The sequence below is a fragment of the Chiloscyllium plagiosum genome, unplaced genomic scaffold (assembly GCF_037043375.1).
Source record: "Chiloscyllium plagiosum isolate Xiang-an unplaced genomic scaffold, Cpla_swu_hap1 HiC_scaffold_30, whole genome shotgun sequence".
Lineage (NCBI taxonomy): Eukaryota > Metazoa > Chordata > Chondrichthyes > Orectolobiformes > Hemiscylliidae > Chiloscyllium > Chiloscyllium plagiosum.
This window is the reverse complement of record NW_028270168.1, coordinates 4,514,320-4,528,843: the sequence shown is the minus strand read 5'-3', so window position 1 is coordinate 4,528,843 and position 14,524 is coordinate 4,514,320. Positions and strand designations below refer to the sequence as shown.

Sequence of the window (14,524 nt, the reverse complement as noted above, 5' to 3'; positions counted from 1 at the left end):
TTGTTGCACTGCTTCTATGGCAAGAAATATTTCTTCTGAGGCAAAAAGAGCAAAAAAAGCACAGTCCTCCCGGTATCATCTAACCAAGCTCCTTTACAACTGAAACAAGACTTTACTACTCCTGCACTCCAATCCTTTGGTGATAAAGGCCAACATTCCATTATAGGAAGGATATTGTTAATCTGGAGAGGGTTCAGAAAAGATTTATCAAGATGTTGCCGTGAATGGAGGGATAAGGATAGGCAGGATAGGGACTTTTAACACTGGCATATAGGAGACTGAGGGGTGACCTTATAGAGATTTATAAAACCATGAGGGGCATGGATAAGGTGAACAGCAAAGGCCTTTTCCCAAAGATGGGGCAGTTCAAAACAAGGGGGCATATTTTTAAGGTGAGGGGAGAAAGGTTTAAAAAGTACATGATGGGCAACATTTTTACACAGAGTGGTTAGAATGTGGAATGAACTGGTAGAGGAAATGGTCAATGCAGATACAGTTATATTTAAAAGTAATTTGGATAAGTTCATGAATAGAAAAGGCTTGGAGGGATATGGGCCAAGTGCAGGCAGGTGGGACTAGCTTAGTTTAGAGACATGGTCAGCATGGATGGTCAGACTGAAGGACTTATTTCCATGCTGTGTGGCTCTATGATTCTATGACTCTGTGACTCTAACAGTGGGTGCCCAAGTGCTGCTCCTTGCAGTACTGCATTAGTCACAGCCTGCCAATGCAAGAATGAACCATTCGCAGTATTTCTATTCTCTGTTTTCTGTCAGCTAGCCATTCTAGTGCAATTCTTCCTATCCCACGTGCTTCAATCTTGTTAAGCAGATTTCTGTATGGGACCTTATTAAAAGCTTTCTGAAATTCTGAAAGTTTTATGGTCTTTTTGCTTGATGTCTATTTTTCTGCCATCTCTAGACCTTTAAGAAGGTAGAGACCAACTTTAATCACTGGCCAGACAGCTAGTTGACCCTTTTATTGCCAAACCTCAAAAGGTAGTTTTAACTCAGAATAATGTAGTCAATGAAAATATACATTGGAGAGTTATAAACAGAGTGACTTCTCCAAACCTGTCATTTTACTGTGTTCTCAATAGTTAAATTTACCTCCATTCCTACAGTCCAAAATGTACGATGTGTTGATTATTTCCTTTCTATAGTGGCATGACCACAGGTTGTAACCACAGATAACCTGTAAACATTCTGAACTTTCAACTGCAACATGCATTTTGTTTTATCCAGAAGGAATGCAGTCAGGCAATGACTCCAGGTGGCAAACTCTGGCAAGGAGTTCTGGAATGCCACACCTATATAGAGCCAGAGCAACTTCAAACAGAAAGACTAAAGAAAAGGAAATTAGATTACTTTAGATTAGATTAGATTAGAATACTTTACAGTGTGGAAACAGGCCCTTCGGCCCAACAAGTCCACACCGACCCGCCGAAGCGTAACCCACCCCTACCCCTACCCCTACCCCTACATTTACCCCTTACCTAACACTACGGACAATTTAGCATGGCCAATTCACCTGACCTGCACATCTTTTGGACTGTGGGAGGAAACCGGAGCACCCGGAGGAAACCCACGCAGACACGGGGAGAACGTGCAAACTCCACACAGTCAGTCGCCTGAGGCGGGAATTGAACCCGGGTCTCTGGCGCTGCGAGGCAGCAGTGCTAACCACTGTGCCACCGTGCCACCCACCAAATAAGGAAAGGCTGATTGCCCATCGCTCTCAGCAGGTGACTATCTCCTGAAGACATGTTTGGATTTTACCCTTCCAGGCATAAGCAAAAAAGATGGTAAAAGCGAGCTCTAATTCTGGTCTGTATTTTGTTCATGGCCTGATATTCAAGTGTGTGAATGAATGTACTGTGAAGGTCACAGCTTGAGAATAGTCATTAATCACTCCTGCATTGTAAGTGAAAAAAGAAAATATTCTTTTGCTCTGAGTACTGCCAGACAGTTACTCTCAAAACAAACCAGGAAAAATAAAAAATGCAATGAACTTGTGAGGCAAAGAATCATGAAATCAACTGTCCACTTACTAGTGTCAAAGCTACTGGTGATATCCAATGTGATGGCTTCTGTCAGGAGGCAGCGATGAGTGTTATGGCCATCACTAAGGAGAAGGTGGTGGAAAAGCTGAAAGATCTGACATTGAAAAATCACCTGGACCCAGATGGACTACACCCCAGAGTTCTGAAGGAGGTACCAGAGGAGATTGTGGAGTCATTGGGGGTGATCTTTCAGGAATCAGAGTTGGAGCCACAACTATATATTGCTATACATTAATGACTTGGAAAAAGGAAAGGAGGGCACTGATCTAAGTTTGGAGAAGACATATCATAGCTGGAGAGACAGGTAATATTGAGGAAGTGGGGAAAGTGCAGACGCACTTGAACGTGCTTGGAGAGTGAGCAACGAAATGGCAGATGGAATACAATGTGGGAAAATGTGAGTTTATGCATTTTGGTAGGAACAATAGAGGCGTGGATTATTTTCTAAAAGGGGAATGGCTTCAGAAATATAAAGTATAAAGTGACTTAGGAGTCCTGGTTCAGGATTCTCTTTGGGTTAACATGGCAGTTAGGAAGGTAAATGCAATGTTAGCATTTATTTCAGGACAGGGTTGCAGGGTTGTGGGTTTCTCTTGGAACCCAGGATACGTACAGCACAGGAAAAATCACAATGCTTTTGTTGATTATTCTAAGATTTTGAAGTGAGAGACTCCTTCTTCCCTCATGAAGCTGGAAGCTATCAAATGTGACCTGCATTCTGGAATTGGTGCCTAACTGCGAGATAAAACCCAGGGGGATATAATACCAAATAGCAAGCTCAGTGGAGGCAGTATTTTGACGTAGTCAAAAGCACAAATTGCACATAAGCCAAGTCAGAAGTCACAGGACAACAGGTTATAGTCCAACAGGTTTATTTAAAATCACAGCTTTCATCAGATGTGAAGGGGCACCACTCCAAAAAGGCCTATGTTTTTTAAATAAACCCATTTGACTATAACCTGGTGTTGTGTGACTTCTGACTTTGTCCACCCAAGTCCAACACCTGCATCTCCACATAAACTAGTCATCCATAAACCCAACTCTCCCATCTGCCCAAATCTTTGCTTCTGCTTTTGTCGAGCCAGAAGATGGTATTCAGCAGATAGCCAAGCCAATTTCTCATAAACATCCAAGTTTTTAACAGCCTAATAAACCCAAATGTCTTGAAATAAGATCGAGGCAGGAACAGCCTTTGCAGTCCCCTCCATTTTTGTTTTTATCTGTGTGTTGGTCAGCATCTGAAGTATTAGTTTTGAATTATTTGTTCCAGAAATTTGGAATCATTTGCTGTTTTTCCTTTTTATGTCCTGGAATGTGAACAGAAAACTTCGGGACTTTTGAAGTTATGCCTAATAGACAGGAGATGTGTCTTTTCACTCTGTCCCAGAAGAACACTGTTTAGCCTTTGGCTGAATGCATGCAGTCACCTTTAGAGTTGGATCATATAAATTGACATATATAACTTACTAAACATTTGTAGCCATTGATCATTGTTCAATGAATATGCTTGAGCAACAGTAGGTAATCCAGTTCAAATAACAAAACATGTTGAAGGCACTGATTCCAGTCGCTTGCCAGGGCACAACAAAAGCAATTGGCTCATTTTTCTGGCAACACGAAATAATTTTAATGCAATCTTTCGATTCAACTTAACTTACCAAAGATACACCAGCATTCAAATCATCTGTTCCAAAGGGTTTTGATCAGACACGGAAACCTAGAGCAAAAATATAATTAAAAATGAAAAGGTCAGTAATTCTTACTTTGATTTACCAGATTAAGTACACACAAAAGTTGATAAACAATCAAAATTAAAAACAACATTCATGGAATATAGGTTGCACTGACTGGGCCAGTATTTATTGTATGGCAATTTATTGTTTGCATATACAACTAGATGATGGAATAGATGTGAGGGGCTGAATGACCCACCCCTTTCCTATGTGCGTTTACATTGCCACATTTGTTAAGGCTATTTTTTCAGACCAGGGCAGGCTAGAACTCAGACTACATAGTCAACATTTTATGTATAGCACATATTTGCGTTCCCTACAATTGTCAAGAATACTTTGGCATGATGACAGATCATAACCTCAGATTATTCGCAGACAGATTGTATTTAAAAGTTCAATGCGTGTGTTTTTTTAAAGAGGACATACAGGCAAAGAATGTTTGCCAAGTCCTGAAAGGAGCCATGACTGTCACACCTGTAAAGGTACCAAGGGGACGTACAGATTTTAATGTTTGCACAACATGAAAAATATTGAGTTATAACTCTCCAGCTTTATACTGAATATTACTTGCAATTTTTCTGCTGTATTATTTTTGTTGGTATCTGGGGGTCACATTAATTTTCAAGTGCTGAAATGGAAACATAATATTGGAAAATAGTTTGGGAAACACTAGTGTGATTCTGTTGACAAGTAGCCATCTGGAATAAGATATTTTACAATTCTCAAGGAACAACTAATGACTCACCAGACTTATAAAATTCACATAACCAGTTTCATTTCAACCCATCTGTTCATGCAGACTTTACTCCCTCTTCCTTCAACAAGCAATGTTCACTCATTACATGACATTAGATTATCAAATCCAATTGTGTATGCAACATATTGTAATAACTAATCAGAGAATGAACTTTTTTAATGTATATATTTGTGTAAGCCACACATTAAATGCATAGTTTCATAAAAATGTATTGTATTTGCTCATTTTGCAAATGTAATTTCTTGAAGTGCAATATCACAGAATACAGTATCTTAATAGATTAAGTAATACTTAGTTGCCAGAATTGGTGCAATAATTAGCAATGTTGCTATAATCCAGCACCATTTTAAATTTGAAAACATCAAATTTTATCATCCAAATTATTACACAACAGCACCAATCAACTCCCACAAATTCTAGATAGTTGTAGGAATGGCTAATGGCAATTGATACAAGAAGATTTTTCCACCCGACATTTAACACATGAAAATTAGTGATAATAATATTAGAGTCATAGAGATGTACAGCATGGAAACAGACCCTTCGGTCCAACCTGTTCATGCCGACCAGATATCCCAACCCAATCTAGTCCCATCTGCCAGCACTCGGCCCATATCCCTCCAAACCCTTTCTATTCATATACCCATCCAAATGCCTCTTAAATGTTGCAATTGTACCAGCCTCCACCACTTCCTCTGGCAGCTCATTCCATACACGTATCACCCTCTGCATGAAAAAGTTGCCCCTAAGGTCTCTTTTATATCTTTCCACTCTCACCCTAAACCTATGCCCTCTAGTTCTGGACTCCCCAACCCCAGGGAAAAGACTTTGCCTTTTTATCCTATCCATGCCCCTCATGATTTTGTAAACCTCTATAAGGTCACCCCTCAGCCTCCAATGCTCCAGGGAAAACAGCCCCTGCCTGATAAGCCTCTCCCTGTAGCTCAGATCCTCCAACCCCGGCAACATCCTTGTAAATCTTTTCTGAACCCTTTCAGGTTTCACAACATCTTTCCGATAGGAAGGAGACCAGAATTGCACGTAATATTCCAACAGTGGCCTAACCAATGTCCTGTACAGCCGCAACATGACCTCCCAACTCCTGTACTCAATACTCTGACCAATAAAGGAAAGCATCCCAAACGCCTTCTTCACTATCCTATCTACCTGTGACTTCACTTTCAAGGAGCTATGAACCTGCACTCCAAGGTCTCTTTGTTCAGCAACACTCCCTAGGACCTTACCATTAAGTGTATAAGTCCTGCTAAGATTTGCTTTCCCAAAATGCAGCACCTCTCATTTATCTGAATTAAACTCCATCTGCCACTTCTCAGCCCATCGGCCCATCTGGTGTAGATCCTGTTATAATCTAAGGTAACCCTCTTCGCTGTCCACTACACCTCCAATTTTGGTGTCATCTGCAAACTTACTAACTGTACCTCTTATGCTCACATCCAAATCATTTATATTAATGACAAAAAGTAGAGGGCCCAGCACTGATCCTTGTGGCACTCCACTGGTCACAGGCCTCCAGTCTGAAAAACAACCCTCCACCACCACCCTCTATCTTCCATCTTTGAGCCAGTTCTGTATCTAAATGGCTAGTTCTCCCTGTATTCCATGAGATCTAACCTTGCTAATCAGTCTCTGGGGAACCTTGTCGAATGCCTTACTGAAGTCCATATAGATCACATCAATCTTCTTTGTTACTTCTTCAAAAAACTCAATCAAGTTTGTGAGACATGATTTCCCATGCACAAAGCCATGTTGACTATCCCTAATCAGTCCTTGCCTTTCCAAATACATGTACATCCCATCCTCAGGATTCCCTCCAACAACTTGCCCACCATCGAGGTCAGGCTCACCGGTCTATAGTTCCCTGGCTTGTCTTTACTGCCCTTCTTATACAGGGGCACCACATTTGCCAACCTCCAGTCTTCTGGCACCTCACCTGTGACTATCGATGATACAAATTGGTGGTTATACTTTTGGAAAGTGTCGCAGAAAACTAACAAAAGTTCAAAGTTTATCAATTAACACAAAGGCAAAGTCCCATGGCTATTGGGAATTGGAAGTAAAGATGTAAAGTTCATTATTAATTTAAGACATGGTAATGAAGATTTATTTTACTTTGGAGCAAATTTTATATCCTGTATGATGGATGTTATCTTGAACAGGCTTTACTCCTGATTTGGAGATGCTGGTGTTGGACTGGGGTGTACAAAGTTAAAAATCACACAACACCAGGTTGAACCACCTGATGAAGGAGCGTCGCTCCGAAAGCTAGTGCTTCCAATTAAAGCTGTTGGACTATAACCTGGTGTTGTGTGATTTTAAGGTTTTGCTCCTGTTTTATATGTAATTATAAAGGCTACCAATTTCACAACGTGGGCTGAGGAAACAGGGTTTTGATCTGGAATGATCATGGATGAGCGCATGAAAAGCCATAACATTCAAGGCCTCTTCAGGGCCAAGTGCTGGAAAGTGGAACTAGTGTAGATTTAGAATAATTTCTGTTGGTGTAGACTCAATGGGCTGAATGGCCTCTTCCTTACTATATGATTCTAGGAATCTAACGATAACACTGTGGCTACAGACTCATGCTCACTTTCCTCTGAATCAATAAAAACTGATCATCACTAATGCATTGAAAACATAATAAGTCCCCAGTTGTTTAGTTACTAAATGCGCGACATTGTGCAAAGCTGATGACTGTTCACTGATGATTGCACAGTATGCAGTACTCCTGGCAACTCTTCAAATGCTGCAGAAGTCCATTTCCATATGCACTAAGATGTGGAAAATATTCTGACTTGGAATGATAATTAGCAAGTAATATTTATGCGACACAAGTGCCAGAAAACAACTATCTCCATTAAAAAAAAAGAATCTAACCATTGCCCCTTGACATTCAATGGCATTATTTTTGCTAAGTCTCTCATCATTGACATCATGCAGGTTATTGACTAGAAACTGAATTAGATCAGCCAAATAAATACCATGAATACAAGAACAGGTCAGAGGTCAGAAATTCACAGCAAGTCACTCACTTCTTGACTCCCTCCTGACAGCAAGCCAAGAGTGTGATAGGATACTTCCCACTTGCCTGAATGAGTGCAGCTCCAACAACATGAATGAGCTGCCAGAGGAAGTAGTAGAGGATAGTACAATTGCAACATTTAAAAGGCATCTGGATGGGTATATGAATAGGAAGGGTTTGGAGGGATACGGGCCAGGTGCCGGCAGGTGGGACTGGATTAGGTTGGGATATCTGGTCAGCATGGACAAGTTGGACCGAAGGGTCTGTTTCCGTGATGTACATTTCTATGACTCTAAAACACTTGAGAAGCTTGACATCATCCAGGATAAAGCTGGCTACTAGAATGGCATCCCATCCACCATCTTCAACCTCCACTCCCTCAGTAGCAGTGTGCACCATCTACAAAACGCACTACCAACATTCATCAAGGCTTTCCCAAGAAAACTTACCAAAGTTACAATTGTTTCACTGAGGAGGACAAAAACAGAAGATACTTTGCCTGCAAGGTTCGCTTCAAGTCATACACAATCCTGACATGGAGCTGTATCACTGTGCTTTCAGTCTTGTTGGGTCAATTCCCTTCCTAACAGCACCATGGATGTACGGACATGGACTGCAGCGGTTCAAGAAGGCAGCTCCCCACCACCTTCTCAAGGGGCAATTCGGGATGGGGAATAAATGTTAGCCCAGCCAGTGACACCCACGTCACATGAAAGAATGAGGAAAAAGTAAATTGCATTCATCAAAAAGGTGTCATCTTTAGTTCTTAGATTCTGGTCACTCTATCTACTCACTTCCTGTTGGAAGCTATAACATGGCACAATTCTACAAGTATCATGCCTTCGCGGTACATTTATACAAGAGTAAATACAGTCATTAAATCTCTCACAATCACTAAATAAGAGAGTGCACAAATTTTGGTTCATTTGTAATTTTCTTTAAAGTCTATTTTGCTCAGAATTCTTAGATATCATTTAGTTTAATTAAAACAAAGAACATTCTTGGATTAGGTGAGACAATGAATGTGAAGGAATGTAGAGATCTGCATAAATAATTTATTATTTTTATAGATTTTAATGAAACTAGGGTGAAAACAAACATTTCACAAACACTGTATCTGATTCCTTTGAGATTATAAATAGAAGTGTTATACAATGTATACAATTTTAATCCAAATGTCAAAATAACAGTGGAAATATTTGGAGCTGTGTAGACAATATCATTAATAATTCCAACATCTTTTTCAATGATTACAGGCAAGGTCTTACTACTGTAGCTATAACATATTTAATGCTTAACATAAAATGTAATATTTATTTTAATATAAAAACAATCCCAAAGTGCTTCACAACTTGAGATTGATATTGAAAAATAACGGCCAAGCCAAAGACAACAATTAGGATGACTGAACAATCGTTTAGTTAAAACGATAATTTTTCAGGAGATTTGTGAAAAACTCTCAGGAAGGCTTGTGTCATAGGTGGGCAAAGAGAAAGTGGATGTATAAAATGTAAGATTGGGAGGCTCAGAGAGGGCAGGGAAAACGAAAGGTAAAAAAATGTAGCAACAATAGAGTTGGGTATGGGGGCATTAGAAGATGAGGACGAAGTGTTTACATGTAATTACTGGATGTCAAGAAGCCAATGCTAGTCAGCAAAGTAATATATAAGCAGAGTTTAGTATGGGATGGGTAGATACCTTTTGGATAATGTGCACTTTGATAAAGGAACTCATCAAGATTCACCGGTGTGTAGAACTGCCAATGACTATTAACACTCTTCCTCATTTTGACAGAGTGGGACATAATGACCACACAAGGTTTAGATTCCTGTATTGTAGCGTTTAAGTACACTTTGTTTTGTCAGGAAAACTACTTAACTATAGTTGGCCACATCTTGTAAATGACAAACTAGGTATTCTTCAGTCTCAACTAATAAAAGGGCACCAGCAATGTGCAATCTGTTAAAAGAATGAGAAAGGGAATGCTGTAGAGTGTGTAAGAACTTGCAGGAGCGTGAGTATTCTATTATATAAATAATTGATATACACTGTACATAATGAATAATTATGTAAATAAGAGTTGTTCTTGCTCAACACTTCACCAGAAATATGGTTTTATTGAAAAAAGTGGAGCCACCCAATATAATTTCCATAAATGTGAAGTATGTAAGCAAAGAGTTGAGGAAGGGCACAGGAAATGTAAGATTAAATATATCTGATTGACTTTCCAAGTTACAATCCTCCACTGAATAAAATAACATTGGAGTGGATTTGGCACAGCATGAGAACTCAAATGCAGTGAATTAGATTGTCCTTGTTAACAATAATTCAGATTTTATATTAATTTTTTTTTCAAGTTTATTGAATTGTATGCTATATTGAAGTTCCTTGAAAGAGATACAATAAATCTACAATCTGGATTAGGAATTAGGTGCCAGGCCTTGGTTTGAACCATGAATCATTTCACAGCTATAATGGCCATATCACACTAATATAGAAATGAAACTTGAATGTAATTATATATTCAATATAATATCGAATAAATTGGGGTTCAAAGCTTTCTCTTACTTGATATTTGAGGACAGTATCCACAGACCTATGTATAATTACAGTTCCAATTCACAAATCTAGAGCTCATGAATTAAAAATGTAGCAATTTTGGAATATGTTTCAGAATGGACTAGTTTGTTTTCTTGCCAGATTGGGATAGATAATTGAGAATTTAGAGAATTCATGTACATTATATCACAGTAATCAGATCGTCTGGGCTGGCAGTATAAAATTATACATAATTGCAAAACTAACTTGTTTAGAAAAACCATATACTAACCGTTTGAAGTCCAGCCAAGAAAAAGAAAGATCCTTTCCTGTCGTTGAAACATTTTTGCTGATTTCCCAACAAACCTTTAATAAAAAGGCTCTTCCATCCCCATGAGAACAACTTTGGGACTTTCTGCTTCTTCCATGAACAAAGGACGAAACTGTCCTCATTCTTCAGCACCATCAGATCCCCAAAATGACACTTTTTTACCTCCTCCTCTCTCAGTGTTCAAGGCCCTCTCACTCTTTCAAGGTGAAGCAATGATTTACATGTACTTTTTTCAAGGTACTCTGCTATAATCACTGACTACAATGATAGTATTCTGCAAGACCAAACACAGACTGGGGGGGAGGTGACAACATTGACAAGCGCTTGTACTCTGTCTAAAAGCATGACCCTAACCTTCTGATCACTTGCCATTGCAGTTCCCCATCGCAGCCCCATGTTTACACCAGCTGCTGCAGTCTCCCAGTGAGACTCAATGAAAACTTAAGGAACACCACTCTTTCAATTCGGCACTTTACTGCCTTCTGGACTCAAAACTGAGCTCAACCAATACACACTATAAACTTGGACTTTGTTTCTGCTTTCTGTTTACAAAAGGCTGCTCTGAATCTTGTTTATCATAGTTTTTGCTTTTCAGCAATGTGGTAGTTTGTGGGCGGCATGGTGGCACAGTGGTTAGCACTGTTGCCTCACAGCGCCAGAGACCCGGGTTCAATTCCCGCCTCAGGCGACTGACTGTGTGGAGTTTGCACGTTCTCCCTGTGTCTGCGTGGGTTTCCTCCGGGTGCTCCGGTTTCCTCCCACAGTCCAAAGATGTGCAGGTCAGGTGAATTGGCCATGCTAAATTGCCCGTAGTGTTAGGTAAGGGGTAGATGTAGGTGTATGGGTGGGTTGCGCTTCGGCGGGGCGGTGTGGACTTGTTGGGCCGAAGGGCCTGTTTCCACACTGTAAGTAATCTAATCTAATCTAATCTAATCTAGTCTGGTTTAAATTCCAGAGCAGACAGAACCATATGTTTCAGAGTCTACCATGACATCACAACATGTGATGTTTTGGTGTAAAGATGCCCCCCTCTTCTTGAGATCCTCTCTCTGGGTCATGGAGTCAATGCACTGTCGTAAATCAGTTAACTCCATGCACATAATGTATCAATAAGCACAGAGCCCAGACTATATGTGTAACTCTGACAGTAAATAGTGGTAGAAATAAACTTCAAGATATCTGACTCGACAAGGACCCAGTTCTATGGTATCTGTATGCGGATTAAAGTTTAAAAATCCATAAAGCACGGCAGACAAAGCTGTTCATTATTCTGGATTAGTGGTGCTGGAAGAGCACAGCAGTTCAGGCAGCATCCAAGGAGCTTCGAAATCGATGATTCGGGCAAAAGCCCTTCGATTTCGAAGCTCCTTGGATGCTGCCTGAACTGCTGTGCTCTTCCAGCATCACTAATCCAGAATCTGGTTTCCAGCATCTGCAGTCATTGTTTTTACAAAGCTGTTCATTATTCTCCCATTTACACTTATTCTGAAAAAGTGCTTCATTTCTTTACAACAATCTTTGCATTTTGTTCCATGATGTCATTGATATTTCATCTCTCTAATTTTCCACTTAATCCTCAGGTATTTTGTTTTGTTGCACTATCTGCTCCTTACTTTCAAAGGCATAGAACCCTATTTCAGTTCTGAAGAAGTCATATCAGACTCAAACTATTCACTCAGATTCATGTCTTGGCACAAATAATCATTCAAATGAGAATCCAGAGAAAATGAGCTGAACAGATTGAGTTCTGTAAAACGTTGGTGAATTAATATCTGCTTCACAGCGGTCAATGGAGCGTCTGAACATCCTTCACATAATTGGGCAGCATGATAACCTTTCCTTGTGTTTCATATTTTAGAGAAAAAATGTCACTCTGTTTTCCAATATCATACCTGGAGACATGGAGATAACTAGATATGGATGTTTGATATAGATATGCATGTACACTGTGTTACATATATGTACTTATTTACAAATGGTTAATGTTGTATCTGTGCCCAAAGGGTCACAAATCACAACACAAAGACATTGATATTGCAGCTAAGAAGTTATTGAATAACTGTTTTACAGTGAGGTTTGTACTTCATTGCAGCTAAATAATCTCCACTCATTCTGAGTACATCTACTGAGAGATGGGGTCAATATTGCAAAATTCCAACTCCGTAAACCATTTCCTCTGTGTATTGAGCAAGAAATAACTTTTACTGTTCCATTACAAAACACACAGAGGCATTTTACCTCAGTTTTGTTCATTTATTGAGCTATAACATCATTGAATCAGAGAATGGTTACTGCTCAGATGCAGACCATTCAACCCCCTCATGTTTCATCCAGATCTCTGCACAGAGTGACTCCAGTTTCCTGCCTTTTCACCAAAGCCCTGCCAATGCGTTTCTCCAAATAATTTTCCAATTCTCTTTTGAAGGCTGTAATTAAACTTGCCTCCATTGTACTTTCTTACAATGTATTCCAAATCCCAAAAGTTTCCTGTATTAAAAAACCTTTTTAACTCATGTTATTTTTGGTTATTTAGCTTATTATCTCAAATTGGTGTTCTCTGATTCTTGATTGTTCTGCAATAGGAACAGTGTCCCTCCATCTGCTCTATCCAGAATCCAAGGAATTTTGATTGCTGGTCATAGAGTCATAGAGATGTACAGCAAGGAAACAGACCCTTCGGTCCAACCCGTCCATGCCGACCAGATATCCCAACCCAATCTAGTCCTATTAAATCTCACCTCAGCCTTCTCTTCTCTAAGGAGAGTTGTCCAATCTTCTCTAATTTATCCTCATCCCTGGAACCATTCTTGTGAATAATTCCTTTGAAATAAACATCTGAATGTGTAAAACTATTCACTGTTTCCTGTCTGAAAAAGCATCTTCTCATAGCTGTCAATATTAAATTGTACCTGTACACATAATTGTGATGATATTATGGAGCTGCTCCCCACTGGGCTTAAATAGCACAGTGTCGGTGGAGTTAATGAGACAGTAAGTACATGTGAAGAGAGAAACACATGTAGAGAATAGTCTTTTAAAAATGTAATGGTAAGATTAAGACCTGGTACATCTTAAGTTCCCATGTATAGTCCTTGAATATAGAACATAGAGCAGTACAGTACAGGAACAGATCCGTCAGCCTGTCTATATCTGCACTGACCATGATGCCATTCAAACCTAATCTGATCTGCCAGCGCATGGTCTGTATCCCTCTATTTCCCATCTGTTCATGTGTCTGTCTAAATGCCTCTTAAATATTACTGCTTCTACCATCTCCCTGGCAACACAGTCCCAGCATCTACCACTTTCTACTTTAAAAAAAACTTGATTCTCACATCTCCTTTAAACTGTTCCCCTTCTCACCTTAAACCTATGCCCTCTAGTATTTGATGTTCCTACCCTGGGGTAAAGACTCTGCCTATCCACCTTATCCAGATCTTTCATAATGTTCTATATTTCTCTCTGATCCACCACAGTCTCCAACGCTCTAGCAAAAACAATCCAAGTCTGTTCAACTTCTCCTTATAGCTAACACACTCGAATCCAGGAAACATCCTGGTAAACCTCTTTTGCACCTTCTTCAAAACCTCCACATCATTCCTATCTTGTGACAATCAAAAGTGCACACAATACTTCAAATGTGGCTTAGCTAAAGGTTTACACAGCTGCAAAATGGCATATAGTGTAGGTGAGTACAATACAATGAATGAAATACTAAAGTAGCCTAATCCTGAAGGTAGTTCTTGACCTTGGCTTCACCTTGTCCAGTCTGTCTTGAGCCCAACCTCTTAGACGCTGGCATAAAACCACAAAACAAAACTGTAACCTGTCTTCCCATCCTGTTAATGTATCAAAATCCTCCTGAAATATTTCATGGACATACTCATTGTTGGCCAAAATACCTACATTTGTGTCAACTGCAGATTGTGCTAATTGTGTGACATGCACAAGTCCAGACCATTTACACTGAAACAAAACAGAAATGCTCCCACCACTGCCTCAGAGGGCACCATCCCAATCTGAGCAACACCCACAATGCATTTGTTTTCTGGATGACAACCCA

General features: G+C 39.8%; 1 protein-coding gene across 8 annotated transcripts in view; it reads right to left on the bottom strand.

Annotated features, from left to right (window-relative positions):
- Window positions 1-14,524, bottom strand: part of LOC122563474 (proto-oncogene tyrosine-protein kinase Yrk-like) — a 346,505-nt gene that overhangs the window by 208,059 nt on the left and 123,922 nt on the right. For 6 of the 8 annotated variants that reach the window (XM_087976674.1, XM_043717232.2, XM_087976677.1 and 3 more), the window contains one exon: window positions 3,721-3,779. The gene's annotated coding sequence lies outside the window, so the exon portion shown is untranslated. Of the gene's footprint in view, window positions 1-3,720; window positions 3,780-10,422; window positions 10,771-14,524 lie in introns of those variants that run through there. The other 2 variants (XM_087976678.1, XM_087976680.1) reach the window with 1 other exon arrangement.